This window comes from Mesitornis unicolor, unplaced genomic scaffold (genome assembly GCF_000695765.1).
Source record: "Mesitornis unicolor isolate BGI_N332 unplaced genomic scaffold, ASM69576v1 scaffold10866, whole genome shotgun sequence".
NCBI classification, from domain to species: Eukaryota; Metazoa; Chordata; class Aves; order Mesitornithiformes; family Mesitornithidae; genus Mesitornis; species Mesitornis unicolor.
Window position 1 is genome coordinate 179 of NW_010188887.1, and position 14739 is coordinate 14917.

General features: G+C 41.7%; 1 long non-coding RNA gene across 1 annotated transcript; it reads left to right on the top strand.

The window, feature by feature from the left end:
- The first annotated feature begins 274 nt into the window (after positions 1-274).
- On the top strand, positions 275-2924 carry LOC104541750. Its single transcript, XR_728147.1, has 2 exons — positions 275-338; positions 2257-2924. It is a non-coding gene; the product is annotated as an uncharacterized LOC104541750 (long non-coding RNA).
- Positions 2925-14739: the final 11815 nt, after the last annotated feature.

The window sequence follows — 14739 nt, forward strand, 5'->3', positions numbered from 1 at the left end:
GGTCCAGAGCAAAACCTGTGGATGTGGGGCTGTGGAGGAAATGTATTATTCATGAGCCATATTGCGGGTGGAGGGTGCTGTCCTTTTATGGAGTCTTACTTCTCTGTAGTATAGCATATAGTATACAAAAGAATATACTGACTTTACTTAGTTGTTCAGAGGGGAAAAAAGGTAACTAGTGAAGTAGGGAAATGCTTTTCCAAGAGGTGATCTTTTGTATTTTACTAGTTTAATCGTTTCCATTCTAAGCTTTTTTTTTGCCATTCTTTTACAGAAAAGAGATTAAACAGTTGCTGTCGGAGTTGGATGAAGAAAAGAAGATCCGTCTACGATTGCAGGTACTTCAATTATTTATAATGTTACAGAAGGTTTGATTTAGCCTCAGGTATGGGATATAAAAGTCTGCTAAGATATTTAGATTCCATTGAATCAAAAACTACTAACATACTTGTCCCCTTCATAGTGTTGCCAGTCTGTTGTCATACATATTTCTTACTGAAAAGCCCAATAATTACTTAAAAATTTATCAGCACAAGTAGACAGATTAAAAAAATGTTAAGCACAATATAAGATTCAAACTATGGTATTTTTTAGTCTCAGTTTAATGGTTTGGTTTTGTCGCAAGTGAAATCATGTCTTTTTAAATGACTTGCTCCCTCCCAAATCTTTGTTTTGTAGGAGGCTAGTCTTAGTGTTGATATGCTTGGAATATTATTTCATACAGCAAGATTTTGCTGTCTGCTTTACAGACTGTACTCAGGTTGTCTCTACTAAAGCGTCCTAAACAATATAAAAGAAGTTGCTCTGGTTAAGAGCCGTACTGCTACCACAGTTTGTACCATACCCTAGCTCTAGATGATGTTGTGCTGGTTTAGTTGTTTGCCAGGTAGAGCACACTGCCCTGCTTGGGTGGGAGTGGTGGAGCTGGGCCTTTGCTAACATCTGTAGCGTTAACTAGATCTGTAGGTTCTAGTATTGACTGTACTGCTTTGATATGGAACGATGTTGAAACTGCTTTTCTAGAATGTGCTTGGTAAGTGGTTTAGTATTGATTGTATTTTATATTTTTATTGTACAGGTCAACTGTACTTTGTACTAGGAATCGAAAATCGAATTGTAATTTCACTGGGCTGCTTGTGCTCAGTGAAGTGCTTGGAAACATGGCAAAGGGTGGCAGAACTGGGGACCATCAATGTCTGTGCTCCAGGGATTCCTAAAGGACTTTATGCAGTCAGCCAGAGAGGAGTATGACTTCTAGTAACACACACTTCATATTCAGCTAAAAATGAAATTTATTTAGATAAAATCAATGAACATTTTTAATAGCAGTTATTGATTTAGTCTAACTGGCCAGGCTGTTCAGAGGTCTGGATTTTACCTCCAAGGATGGCTTTACATCTTTACACAGAGATCTGCATTGACAGTTTTAAAATTATGATCTTATCGTTGAATGCTTTTACTTCAGTTCAAATGTTGCTTATACTAGTAAACATTCAGATGCTAGCCAAGGTGGCATAATTAGCTTTACGTGAAGATGAGAGTTCAACAAACAAAAGTTGCATTAGCTTAAGAGGGCTCTGGTAGTCATAAATTAGTGCAGCTCTCAGTCCATGTATTAGAGAAACCTGCCTTGATGGTACGATGTGGTTGAGCCCTAAGGGTGTGTTTGAATAAATCCAATACTCCGCCTCAGGGTTTCTGGCATCTATCAGAGGGGCCAAGAGTACAACTAGGGCTGATGACAGCTTCAGCCTCCTCCTTTTACTGCGTGGCTGTGCATCCATCAGAGCCCTTAAGGTGTCTGGATGCAGGCTTGATGAGTGTAGAAGGCAACCACCATCCCTCCAGCAGAGAGATGATAGGTTTTGCACCTCAGCTACTGGTGCTCATAGTCAGCAGTTCAGTTTACTTGTGCCAGGTGCAAGTGCAGCAGCTGGGGCATGGACACAGTGCCCATTCTGCGAGTGATTCCTGGCAGCGAGCTGTGTGGGTTGTCGAAGTTGTAATTTAAAGAGTTTGAAAGGTCTTGTACGTTCAATGACTATGCTTGTCAAGCTCTGAAGGGAAGAAGCTATGAGTGGTCATCTTAGATGGCTGAGAAGATCACCTCAATTTGTGACATCTGTGGAAATAAGAGTAGTATAAAACCTGTACTCAGCACCTGAAGACAAGGTAGAACATGTGCTTTTCAAGCAGCACTAACTGTGCCTCAGTTTGTTAAAGCATCTAATATCACAATTTTGTTTTTCTTTTCAGATGGAAGTTAATGACATAAAGAAAGCTCTTCAATCAAAGTGAATACTTGATAGGTGGAATGTTGCATTATTCTTCAGTAATGAGACTGAAATTTATGCCCCAGCCAAAATAACTTTGTGCCAAATGATTTAAGAATTGCCTCAACATCCCTTTATTTGAAGGATTAGCACAACAGTTTTTGATAGCACAACAAAAATTCCAACAGCGAGGACAAAATTTCCACCCAAAGCAGTGCTGTGCAGCACTAGTTGTGACTGAAATTGATCTTCTTGTGCTAAAGGCTCTCTACTTCAAGATCCTAGGTGAAATGAAAACTCAGGCAGTTTAGTCCATAGTGGTACTATTTTGATGATATTTTTCCATAAATAAAATGTATTTCAGATTATCTGTTTACAAGCTTTATGATTTTGACTTTTGGTTTTTAATTGTCTTTTGTCACAGATTTTAAAATGTTTATACTGCATATAGCCAGGAATGAATGTTAACATTGGGGCTGGAGGGATTATTTTTGCTTCAAGAAAGAACAGCCTACTTTTTGTTACGGTTTTAAGTTCTGTTAAATATGCAATTTTATGTCCCCCAATCCCCTACAATTTAAACTTGCGTTGTGTACAGTAATGTATTTACAAGAAAGAAACAAACCAACAGAAATCCGGTCTTTGCAATGATTTGTGCCTTTCTTTGCCACACACTGACTGGAGCTGGTTGCAAGCCAGGTCTCCCTAATGTAGCTACCACGACGACTCCTGTCCCCGGTGTCCGGCGGAGGTCACCTTCTCAGTGTACAGCTGCTCAGTCAGTAGAGCCAGGTTTGTGCGAAGTGGCAGGACAAAAGGGCGCAGCTGAGAGTGGCTTTGTCTTGAGCAGCTGTGGCTTTTTAGCTTTCCTGATTTTGATAGGCCTCTCCCTCAACTTGAATGTTCATCTCCGCTTGATTTTCATTAGACGATTTAAACGCCCGCCTCTGTCCCCAATTTTGCACAGAGTGAACAGAATATGCATTATTAAAGCAAAAATAAATAAAAGTAATCTATAAAACCTGAATAAAAGGTTGTATTATTTCATGCACAAGGTTCTATATCGTGTGACATTGTTTCATTTGCTGGTTTTATGTGGTACTGTTTGCTACATTATGTTGTACCCTTATAGGCTGATACATGTTATAGCCCTGCTTTTGCAGAAGGACTTCCTTTTCATCATTTTATTGAACCTGATGCTTACTTCATTTCTTCCAGTTTCTCTGTTTGCTTTCATCATTTCAAAATAAGGTCTCTCAATTTTCTGTTTGTGGTTTTGTGTGTTCTTTATAGCCGTGGAGTATCTCATACCTTGTCGGCAATCTCTGTTGAGTTTATACGAAGCATTTAAATAATGGATATTTTTGCATAGCATGGAGTGAGTGGATGAGTGAAATTGGTGATGCTGCAGAATGATAAAAAAACCCCACACAAAGGATCTATTTGTCATCTCTTCAAAAGCTAGAGCTGGCTTCAGCCAGCATGTCCTGTGTCACAGCTGCCTGCCAGGAGTGGTATGAGACGTAGTGTTCACTTGGCTGGTCACGTTCACACGTGGTTGGCAGAGTTCCCATATCTTTTTGATATGCATAGATATGTAAAATACACACTCCACCATACCCAAATCTTGCCTTATGGGTTTCAACTGGCAATACAGAACCTCACTGTTGGGATGATTTCCTCTACCGTAGCGTCCACTTCTGTTGTAACGGTGGTGTCTGAGATTGAAAGATCGGATAGTGAAACTTGAGCATTTTTCTTAAAATCCCAATACATTGCACAATGTACTCAAACAGAAGCACTAGTAAAATATTTTATCACTGAAATGCTCGTATTTAACATTTCTAAATAACTGCATTAAAGTATTTTTTATAAAAAGGATGATAGTCCAGTCATAGCTTTCCAGCAATAAAGATTTATTCTTCCATGTTTTTTGTGAAGTTAGTAGCAGAGTTAGGAGAACATAAGGAAATGAGGGATAAGAAGTAAGAATTCTCTTTGGGTTTGTAGTCATACATTTGCAGCATGTATCCAGAAATTCACAGCTCTGGCTTCCTAATTGCATCCATGGAAAGAGAGAAACTCTTGCATGTGTGGTAAATGAAGTATTGATTCCTGAGTTGTACCTGAGAAACATAAGAAGAGACATCTCAGAAATGTTCCATCTTTTGCAAATGAAAGTCTGAATTTGGGATGGAGTTTCCTTAGAGTATATCTGGGTTTTCTTTCCTCCTGTTGGGATGATAACTTGTCATTTTATAAATCCAAGTTAGAAGTCCAACATATCATGCTTTGTAAAAGAAGGTTTAAATAAGATTTTGTGAAAATGCTTTGTTTTGAAAGTTGATTATTCTGGGAGAAGAGAGTTTGTAGAAATACAAGCTTTTCTTGCTGCAGTTCATTATAATAATAGAAAGTATTTCACATAACACATGGATTTTCCCTTTTTAAAGAGGATCAATTATGCATTAGACCTGTGGGTATAAAGTGCTGCTTTTAAAAATGTTTGGATTTATATTTAAAGAAAAACAGAAAATGCTGGTGAGCTGCAAAGTGATTTTGATGTGAAAATGATTAAATACTGTTATTTGAAGAGTTGTGTAAAATGACTTTTCATTAATATCCACATGCTGGTCTTGCAATAGACTTCTGTAGAGGTCAGGTGTGAAACATCAGGCTCATGCCTTTGAATAGTAATCAAATTATTCAATATTCAAAATTTTCAAAATATTCAAGTTTAGATTATTAAGAAAACACTTATTTTCTTTTAATGTTCTTTTTCAGCAGTAAAAGGAGCAATTATTTCTTAATGCAGGATCATAGCACTTTGCACTTTAAAAAGTTCTGCATGGAAGATGGTAAATATTCAAAGTGTTTATTATGTTCTGCTACTTAAGATTCATCTTCTGTGGTTTTTTTTTAACAGTGCATAAGTGAACAAAAGTATTAAATGGATCTGTTGTTATGCTCAGAGGTCAAAGGATTGAACATTGCAGTAAATTTTAATTTCTAGGTATGTGATAGGCAACTGCCCAGTACATTTTGTGAGCTACTTGATGTATGAAATGTCAATAGGAGTGCTGAACTCCAGGACAGCCGGGACTGAAATTTGCACCTGTGAAAGCAAGGTGGGAGAGCACTGTAAAAAGACACACACAGAAATTCCTCTTCTGAAGTTACAGAATCATTTCACTCATCTTGTGGAGCTGACTCACGTGTGAGCAGGTTCTGCTCTACCCCTGCTTACCCTCTGCACCAGGCTGCCCTGCTTGTAGTGGCGGCTGCCCCAGGGCCATGATGTTGCCAGCTCCTCTGCACAACACCCTGTGCATCGAGTCTCTGCCTTCACAAAAATACATCTGCTGTAGCAGTGTTGGCGTGGCGTGAAGATGTCTGGTGTTCCTGTGAATTCCTTGGCCATGTCACATTGCCAACAGCTCTCACGCTTTTAGCCTCTGTTCTGGGACTTTTATGGTCCTGTGTGTCTGCCTTGGGAGCAGGGGCAGGCTGCAGTCAGAGGTGCTGCAGTTTGTGGGTCCCACAAATGCCTAAGCACCAGAAGCCAAAGAGAGAGTACAGCTGGGGTGGGATGATGCGCAGTGCTCCTGCCTGTGGGAATGGCCAGTCAGAGGTGTGAGGTCTCTTGTGTCTGCTTCTCCTCTGGAGAAAGGGCCCTGGTGCTGAAAAACAGGACAGAGGCACATTGATTAGGAAGGTGTGAAGGCTGGTTAGAGAAAAGCTACATTTCACACAGGCGGGCTGTGGTTCAAAAGCAGGCAGGAATACTGCATAAAAGTAGAAACAACCAACCCCTCTGTAACTACTGCATTGAGGAGGCCTTTCATCTGTGTAGGGGTGGCAGTGCTGCTGGGCAACTGCAGTTCTCATAGGCTTTGGCGAGGAGAGGGTCCTCCAAGCATTGACTTTTGTTCAGGACAACCCTTAGCTGAACTCCCTACACTAAACATTGGGTATTTGTATCCATGGTTATTAATACCCTTCAGCCAGAAATTAGATTTTGCTTGGCACCTTTGGCCTCAGCTGACTCATGAGCTGGCCTGGGAATTAGCAACTGGCTGTGTGTGCCATAGCCCATTCACTCCCTGCTTCCTGCAGCTGCTTCCCTCCCCCTGCCCTCCCACTGTGGCCCCTACACTCCTGCCATTCCCTGCTTTGGAAAATAACCAGCTTCCTTAGGCCATCAGCCCTGAAAGGTGAGGAGACGGATGCCAGTGCTTCCCAACCTAGAAGAGAGCATCTGAGGAAGCAAGACACCTTTTAAAATGCCCACAGGAGGCGTGCAGTTAGGGGATGAGGGGCTGTGGTGCCCACCAACCTCGTGCTGGGCAGGCCAGAGCCTCGGGCTGCCCTCCCCTCTGCTTTCTATTCAGGTGATGAAGGTTATTGGATCCAAACAACATGCTGTTGTTTGGTGTTAGCTCTTTTAATTAATACAGTTTCCAATCCCATGCAGCCACCAGCTTTTACAGGTAGCTCATGTAACCCACTGGCAGCCTCAGGAACAGAGGCTTGAGAGGCGCTCTCTGTGCCGCCACAGTCAGGCTTTTCTTGAACCAGCAACACAGCTGAATTTCCCCTTTCAGTGCTCATAGTTCTACTGTAAGACAGTGGTGGGCTGTGGAGGGCAAATAGCTAAACTAACAAAATGGAATAATGCTCTTGTGCATTTAAAAAAAAAAGTATTAGACATTTAATCATAATTTTAAATGTGTTAGAGCTGTAGGATGAAAATTTTAAGATGTAAATTAATTTTGTTGAAATTGTTACCCTACAAACTGGAGTGCTGTGTTAGTATGTGTTAGCAAGTTAATTAACTAGCACTTTAGACAAATCTCTAGAACCATGAGAATAATTGTTCTGACACACTAAAGATTACAATAGAGAGGCAGGGCCTACCAATCTCGGCCCCTCAGATAAGTACATTTCAAACTTTCTTCTTCATTTTTATGTAGGAAAAGCAACTGGAGAACGTAGGTGAAGATAGTCACAGGAAAACAGAAATGGCTTGTATCAGTACAACCTTAAAAATTGTAATAGGCTGTTTCCCTTGAAGAAGAAAAACTGGAAAATTACAACAAGAGCAAATTAGATAAAAATTACCAAGCTTCACAAGCAATTTTGAATATTAAACACTAAATAAGTATCTGTTTTCAAAACTTTCTCCTGTAAAACACTTTCACCTCACTTCACTGTGCCCTAGAGCCAGGATTTTCATTTGCTGTGGGGGATAATCTTCCTCAGTATGACAATTTCTTGTCTGTCTGCTTCATCCCAGCTAGTGAAAATAAAGCAGGGCAGCTGTCCCTGCAACAGGGTGACCCCTCACTTGGGCTTATCCCCTTCTGAGGATGGTTTTCTTTGTGAAGGGCACAAGAAATGCTGGAGATAGTGCAATTCACACAATCTGTGCACATGTTCTTTCTCCTAGCACAAAGCACAAAAAAAAAGCAGAACAACAGCTAAGAAAGGATAAGTAGAAAAGTAGGTGCACCTGCATGGAAATTGGTGCTGCTAGATAATTTGGCTACTCTGGATTCAAAAAGCCAAATTTACTGAGCCCTGCTGGAAGCACAGATGCAGCCAGTTAGCAAATAAAAGCATAAGGCAAGGGGAATCATGGCATAAAATTTGAGACCCCAGCAAAAGCAGTGTTGGCTGGAGAGATCTAGTTCATTAATGGATGGCAGGTCTCTCACAGGAGGTTCAGGATGTCTGTGCTGTGATTATGCAGTTGTGCCTGGTGTGTGCTGCTGATCTAAGGGGAACAGAAAATTTCTGATGTGCTGACCTGAAGCACCCATTCACCTCAGAAATGCAGCTCAGTAGCCTGCTTTTGGGGAGCTATAACACAAGAAGGATGCCATGTGACTGCAATGGCTATAAGCTTCCATATTGGACTGGAACTAATTGAGATATGTTAAAGTCAACAAGGCTGATTCAGTCAAAGTGCTGATTCAGAGCTCCCCAATGTCACCAGTGGAGCAGGTACCTGTCACCACTGCACTAGCTGGGGCAGCACCTCTCTGCCCAGATAAGTGTAAGTCTGCGGTAAGCCTGTCACATTTTCATTTGCCTTCCAGATCCCCTGACTCAGGTCTCATGCTTCCTCAGCCTTCTCCTGCAAAATTAGAAATGGCAGCAATCTCAGACTCTAACCCTCCTCTTGTCTTGAATCTGACACCTTCCCGCTCTAGAAATGTGTGTCTCAGCACCCCAGTGACACACAGGAGGGGGGCTGCCCACCTAAGGATGCAGACCATCACTTCTATGTGCAGGTACTGATGCCACAGCACAGGTAAGCTAGTTGCCTTCTGCAGGCTTTGGCTGGTGTCTTTGTAGGCTGGACTCAGGTGTTGCTGTGGCTCTGTTAAACAGAAAACAAATGAGATACTCCTTAAGTTGGTTTCATGCTGCAGTGATGTGTGCATGCCATATGGAAATGCTGCTGCTCATTGGTCTTCTCATTTGGCGATATAAGAAACAGTATCTGACATTTGTCCTACATGCATGTGCCAAAGTAATAACCTTATATTTTACTTCTTTGTTGCTGTGTGAATCGCTAGGAACACTCCAGAGCAACACTGAAATAATTCACAGTTTTCCAACTGGATTTAAACTTCTAGAGAAAACACGGCTGTTGGGTAACAAAAAGTGTTACTTTTCACTACTGCTTCTGGAAATCTTCCTGCTATCATCAGCTCTACTCTTTTCTTCAAATAGCTGTGATTTGGAATTTCTGAAATCAAAAGAAGAGGTAGGTGTTTCTATTACAACGCTCTTAGCAAAGCATGTATTGGTTCCTGTGAAAAGGTCAGGAATGCTCTGTGCTTTCTAGGTGTCTTGGATTTGAACAGGAAGTGAGTTATTATTTAACTTGTTTTTCACTGTGAAGTGCAGGAAGAAGCACTTTGGTACTTTGACAGAAATGTGATTTGACACAACGATGAGCTGAAAGTCTCACTCTTACAGCATTATAAAACTTTTCTGGAATGATTCCTATCATGCTGGCAGATAGGAGTAGGGACTGCACTTGAGTGACAATGTATCTGGCCATAAAATTTTCGAACTGTACAAGAATGACGTGTTACTTGGCAGTGGCTTTAATAGCCTTGAGCATGTGACACTGCTCTAGCAAAGAATAAATGTAATACAAGTTGACAAAGCAGAGAAGTTGAAGTGTGTGGCATCACATCTTGTCTCACTGTGTAGCCGGGAGAGCTTCCAGACCGGTTGTAGATGGTGCATAGTAAATATCATGTACATTCAGGTCCCATCATTAAAAGTACTGAGAACTGCACCTAGGTCAGTATTAGCTTCAGACCCAATGCTAATAAGCTCACACTTAGGACGCAAGAGTATCATGCAAATAGAGAAAATACTTTCCAGAGTTTCTGAAGAAGGTTAATGTTGCTTTCTGTCCCACTGGGCGCCTTAGCTGCACTCCTACCAATTATTGCCTGCTTCTCCCATGACTTCTCACACTGCTCGTTCATGGATGTGAATTACTTACTGATTTTTAAAAATTATTTTATTTAAAAGCCCCCATTTTGGACACTGGCAGACTTCCTTCTTCATGTATCAAGCTAGTATTTAATAAATGTAGCAATTTCTTGACAGCCTTAACAAGAAGAAATTGTGGGTGAAATTTAAGGATTCCTACTGAAGTTGTACTAAATTTCCATATTTGCCTAAATAGATGAAGTTTTCATTAGCACCTATTACAAAAGCAATTATTAACATAACAGAATTTGGAATCAAAGCCGATTTTGAAATCAATTACATTTTGCATCCTTGTGAGTACACGGAGTGTATCTATACAATTATCATACTCCAAGGCAGGTAGAGAAGAAAGGAAGAGAAAGATCACCTTTTGACTAACATTGTATTTCATACAAGATGTCACTGTCCTTCATTTGCAAGGGGCAGTGATGAGTAGATGCTGTGTGCAACATGCTTTCCTGTGCAGTACTAGCTCTGAACAGAAATCTGCACTGGGGATTATATTCTTTCACCCAGAAGCTGTTACTTTTGCCTTCGCTCTCCATCAGCAGGTCAAATGAGCTAGTGAGGTCTCATGCTCTCCACTGAAAGAAGAGCAAGAGGAACATGCAGGATCTCTGAATTCACTTCCAAAGCTCATTTGGTGGCCAAGGAGTTTTGACTTCACATTACTCTGAGCCACCCAGGTTTCCCCTTGCAAAACAGGAGTGCTTTGCTGCAAGTCTCCTTTCAGAGCTTGTAGCAATTTTTCAGCCTCCTCTTCAAGAAGCCTTGCTTCAAGAATCATCTGTGTTGTTTAGCTTCCACCGTACAGACTTAATATTTTTGAATCTGACTTTTGAACTAAACCAAGCAGTTTGTTAGACTCCTGAGGGAGAATTCACAGCATTTTACTCTAGTAAAGCTTCTATGTAATGTTCTTGAAAAAGAAAACATCTTTTGTCTGAATCCATACTTAAGAAAATAATAATCTTATATTCCTGCTCAGGAAAGAAATTAACTATTTTCCTCCTCATCCACATGACAGCAGTATCTGAATGGCTACTTGGATACCTGCTCACTGTGAATGAAAAAAAAGTGGGTCAGTCCACTAGCAGAGTAATACCAGAAAATCCTTTAACAAGGTGTTTGCTCGGAATAGTTTAAACACTTGAGTTATCTCATGGATGGCTGGTACGGTGTCTTGCCAGGAAAGAATTCAGACATCAAAATATTTTCCCCAGTGTCTGATCTTCCCAATACAGAAAGAATTCTCACATACAGGACAAAGTTCAGGCGCTCTGGATGAGTGTCTGTGCAAGGCAGCTGTTGCCTTGGTAGTGCTTCTTGGTGGAGCAGGTACAGGATGCAGTCACCTGTCCCAGCCATGGGACCTCTGCCTGGGAAACAAGGGCAGGAGGGAGATATGGTCATGGTGAGGGATGCACCCATGTGTGAGGCTGGTCAGTGCCAAGTGACTGGATGGAGCTCTGGGCCCCTTCACACCAGGTGTGACAGATGCCCAGGGTGCTGTGCTGGCAGGCAGGCTTCAGGAAATGCTGGCAGGTGGATTTGCGCTTTGGAAGAACAGCTCAGATCTGCAAATTCCCAGTGGACCTGGGTGTCTTCTGGTTTACTTGGTATCTACTTGGACCAAAAGATCTTGGCTTTCCCTGACCCTGGGTAAGACGGGAGGAGCCCTCTTTATACCTGAAAATGTTACAGTGCAACAAAATTTCAGCCTGACATTTATGACACCAGTTCTAGTGTGTGCTTCCTTTCAAAAGAAAAAAAGGAGGCTAAGGTACACTGCAGCTATATGTGCATCAGGGGAAAAAAAGGTGGCACGTCTGCCTCTGGAGTCAAATTTTGTATATGGATACAGCTCAGCTTTACTGTTTGAAAAGTTTGTAGACTTGGGGGTGGGTGGGGGAATCTACAATGAAGGACTCACTCCCCATTATCCCCATTATGTTGAGAGAAACAACTGCTGCTTAGGGATTTAGGCTGAGAGAGTTGGGGCTGTCCAGCCTGGAGAAGAGAAGGCCCTGGGGAGAAATTATAGCAGCCTTTCAGCACCTGAAGGGTTCCCACAAGAAAGCTGGGGAGGGACTTTTTACAAGGGCATGGAGTGATAGGACAAGGGGTAATGGCTTTAAACTGGAAAGCGGTAGATTTAGACTAGATATTAAGAATAAATTCTTTACTGTGAAGATGGTGAGACACTGGCACAGGTTGCCCAGGGAAGTTGTGGATATCCCCTCCCTGGCAGTGTTCAAGGCCAGGTTGGACAGGGCTTTGGGCAGCCTGGACTGGTGGGAGGTGTCCCTGCCCGTTGCCCCTGGTGTCTAAGTTGTAATTAATATTCTGCACTAAGCAAATTTGATATGTGCAAAGCACAGCTTGAGAAAAATGTGGCACCATCTTTATGTTACTGTGTAAGAGCAAATGTTGACTTCTTGGATTTATGCTTGGTTTTGTTAGCTTGGGTTTTGTGCAAAGGCAAAAGGCCTTAGAAAGTGTACGAAAGCTGAATGTTCACTTCTGGCCTGGACCTTTCGAAACTCTGGGGGCAGAGTGGCTCTTTTTATAACTTCATTACTGGACCACATTTCCAAAAGAGGAAAGAGGGTTGCATGACTAACTTACTTTTCTTCTTCTAGATTTAACATTTTTTTGTTTGCACAGAAACAGTTCAAACATCCCCAAACCTGAAACTCCCATTTATTCTCACTGAAGTGACTTGCAAGAACTTAAGATGCTATTGCTTGGTGGAAATGTCAGGCATGCCAGCACTGAACCACAGTTTCTGAAGACTCAGTTGCAGTATATAAAGTGAAGCTTCTTCCTTTAAAAAGGCCTCGTTTCTGGCTTCAAAAAAAGTGTACAAACTCTGAACAAATTGCACTAGGTTGAAGTACTGAAAATGGATATTCAGAATATGACAGCTTGTTAGGAAAAACACCCAAGGAATAGTGAGGATACTGTTTGGAAAAAAAATACCCTTTTATTTATTGTAGTCACATGAAGTATTTACTAAGAGCGCGTCACTCTCTTTCAAGGCCAAGTGATAGACCCCTAAGCAGGGAATATAAAATGGTACCAAACGTTAAAAACTGCAAAATGAAACCCACCTTAGAAAATGTCTTAGATCTACAACAAGCTAGATTTTTATAATCTCTAGAAGGCAGAGAAGTCTTATTAATTATGTCTCAGTGGCATCACACTAAGCAATTCTAAGCAATTCATTCTAAATCAACAATTCAACAAATTTCACGATTACAGAAAGCACCACACCATGCATTTGTTGTTCTGAACCTCTTAAATTGCAATTTGGTTTTTTGCGTGTTAGTTGCTGAAAGTCCAAGAATATTCTGGAGTAAAATAAATGCTTTCCTATGCAAATAATTCCTTAACTTTGCCAGTACTCTATTTTTCATTTCAAGTTTTAATACCAGCCATTCAACCAAACTTTCTTATAATGCAAAAAATACACAATAGGTTTTGTATTGAGAGGGATCATAAACTCATGTGCTAGCGCTTTTAGTTGGTCAGAGGCTTCAATGTGCATAACGAGTATCTTCTAAATGCAGATTTAGATTTTTCTCCTGTTACATCAGCTAATTGGTGCATTACTGGATCAAGACTAATGAAGTTGGAAGTGTCATATAACAAGGCTTGTTCTTGTCTAGAGAGGAAAGCTGACAAGAATGAGTGGGATCTCTGGTAGTTGTGGTATATCATTCCTTGAAATTCTCATGTACTAGGTGCTTTTGTCAAACCACCCCCCACATTTGTGGACCAAATCCAACAGTCTATTTGCCTCAAACTCTTCAAAGTGAGAAACAGGTTTTCCTCTTAAATTATTTCTCCACATTCGCTCTAAAATCTTTATGAGGCACTAAGCAAGCACACATGATGCGCAGCGCTATGCTATCCTCCTGTTGGAGTGTTTCTCAAAAAACAAAGGCTACTGCAATTCTTACTAGGGTCATCGAAGCATGGTGGCAGACACCTAAAGAGGAAAATGCCGTGCTCTAAGTTTTTGGTTGTTGCATTTGTGGTATAACAGCACAGGGTAAATGTATTAAACTCGGATTGGATAGTCATAAGGAGCTTTGCTGCAGCAGAAGGTGAGGATGTCATTTGTTTAAAACCTTTTCTGTCACAGTGAGTGAAAAATGAGATGAAAAAGCTTTCCGGCCAGGTTCACTGTTTCAAAGACAATTTTCCACTGTTTCTTTGGTATCTATTAGGCTATGACTTCAGAGTGTGTGTCCACGGAGTACAAGGCCAGGACACAAAGTTGTCCACCTTTCACTTTCTCTTGCTGTGTAAGTCAGCAACTCACTCAAGAGCTGTGCCAAACCTGACGCTGCCGTCGTCAGTTTAGCAAATAAGAAAAATGTGTTAGGAAATGGGATACTCAAAATTTATTTTGTTCTTATAAAGAACCCAAGAGTTGGCACAGAGTTTCTAGGAGCTGATTTTGCTATGATTGTGGGAGATTTTTAAAGAAAAGAGCAGAAACTGAAGGACGAACTGTCATCCAAACTTCTGATACAGTTTGCCTGTGGTCAAGGTCACTTAATAACGCAAAGAAGAATCAGAGGGGAAAAAGCAGCGACACAGAAAGTCGATGGAAGAAAAGCCGTAGCAGTGACCTTTGATTCTTAAGAAGCAGGGCGGCTCTAACATCCCAGCACCAGACAGACCCCTGGTTCTGAGGGGCGCCCCTGCCTAGCGCGGCTCAGGAGGACGCAGCCCTCTGAGGACAGCGGCGGGAAGCCCAGCCGGGGCTGAGCCGGCCCCTGACGGCAGCCGACGGGTAAACGGCTCCTAACGGCCGCGCGCGCGGTGTTCCCTCTCGGCAGCCCAGGGGAAAGGGGGAGCTCCTCGCTACAGCCTGCTCGCCTTAACCGAACCCCTGTAACCTTCAGGGGGACCCGAGAGGGAGTCATTGTAA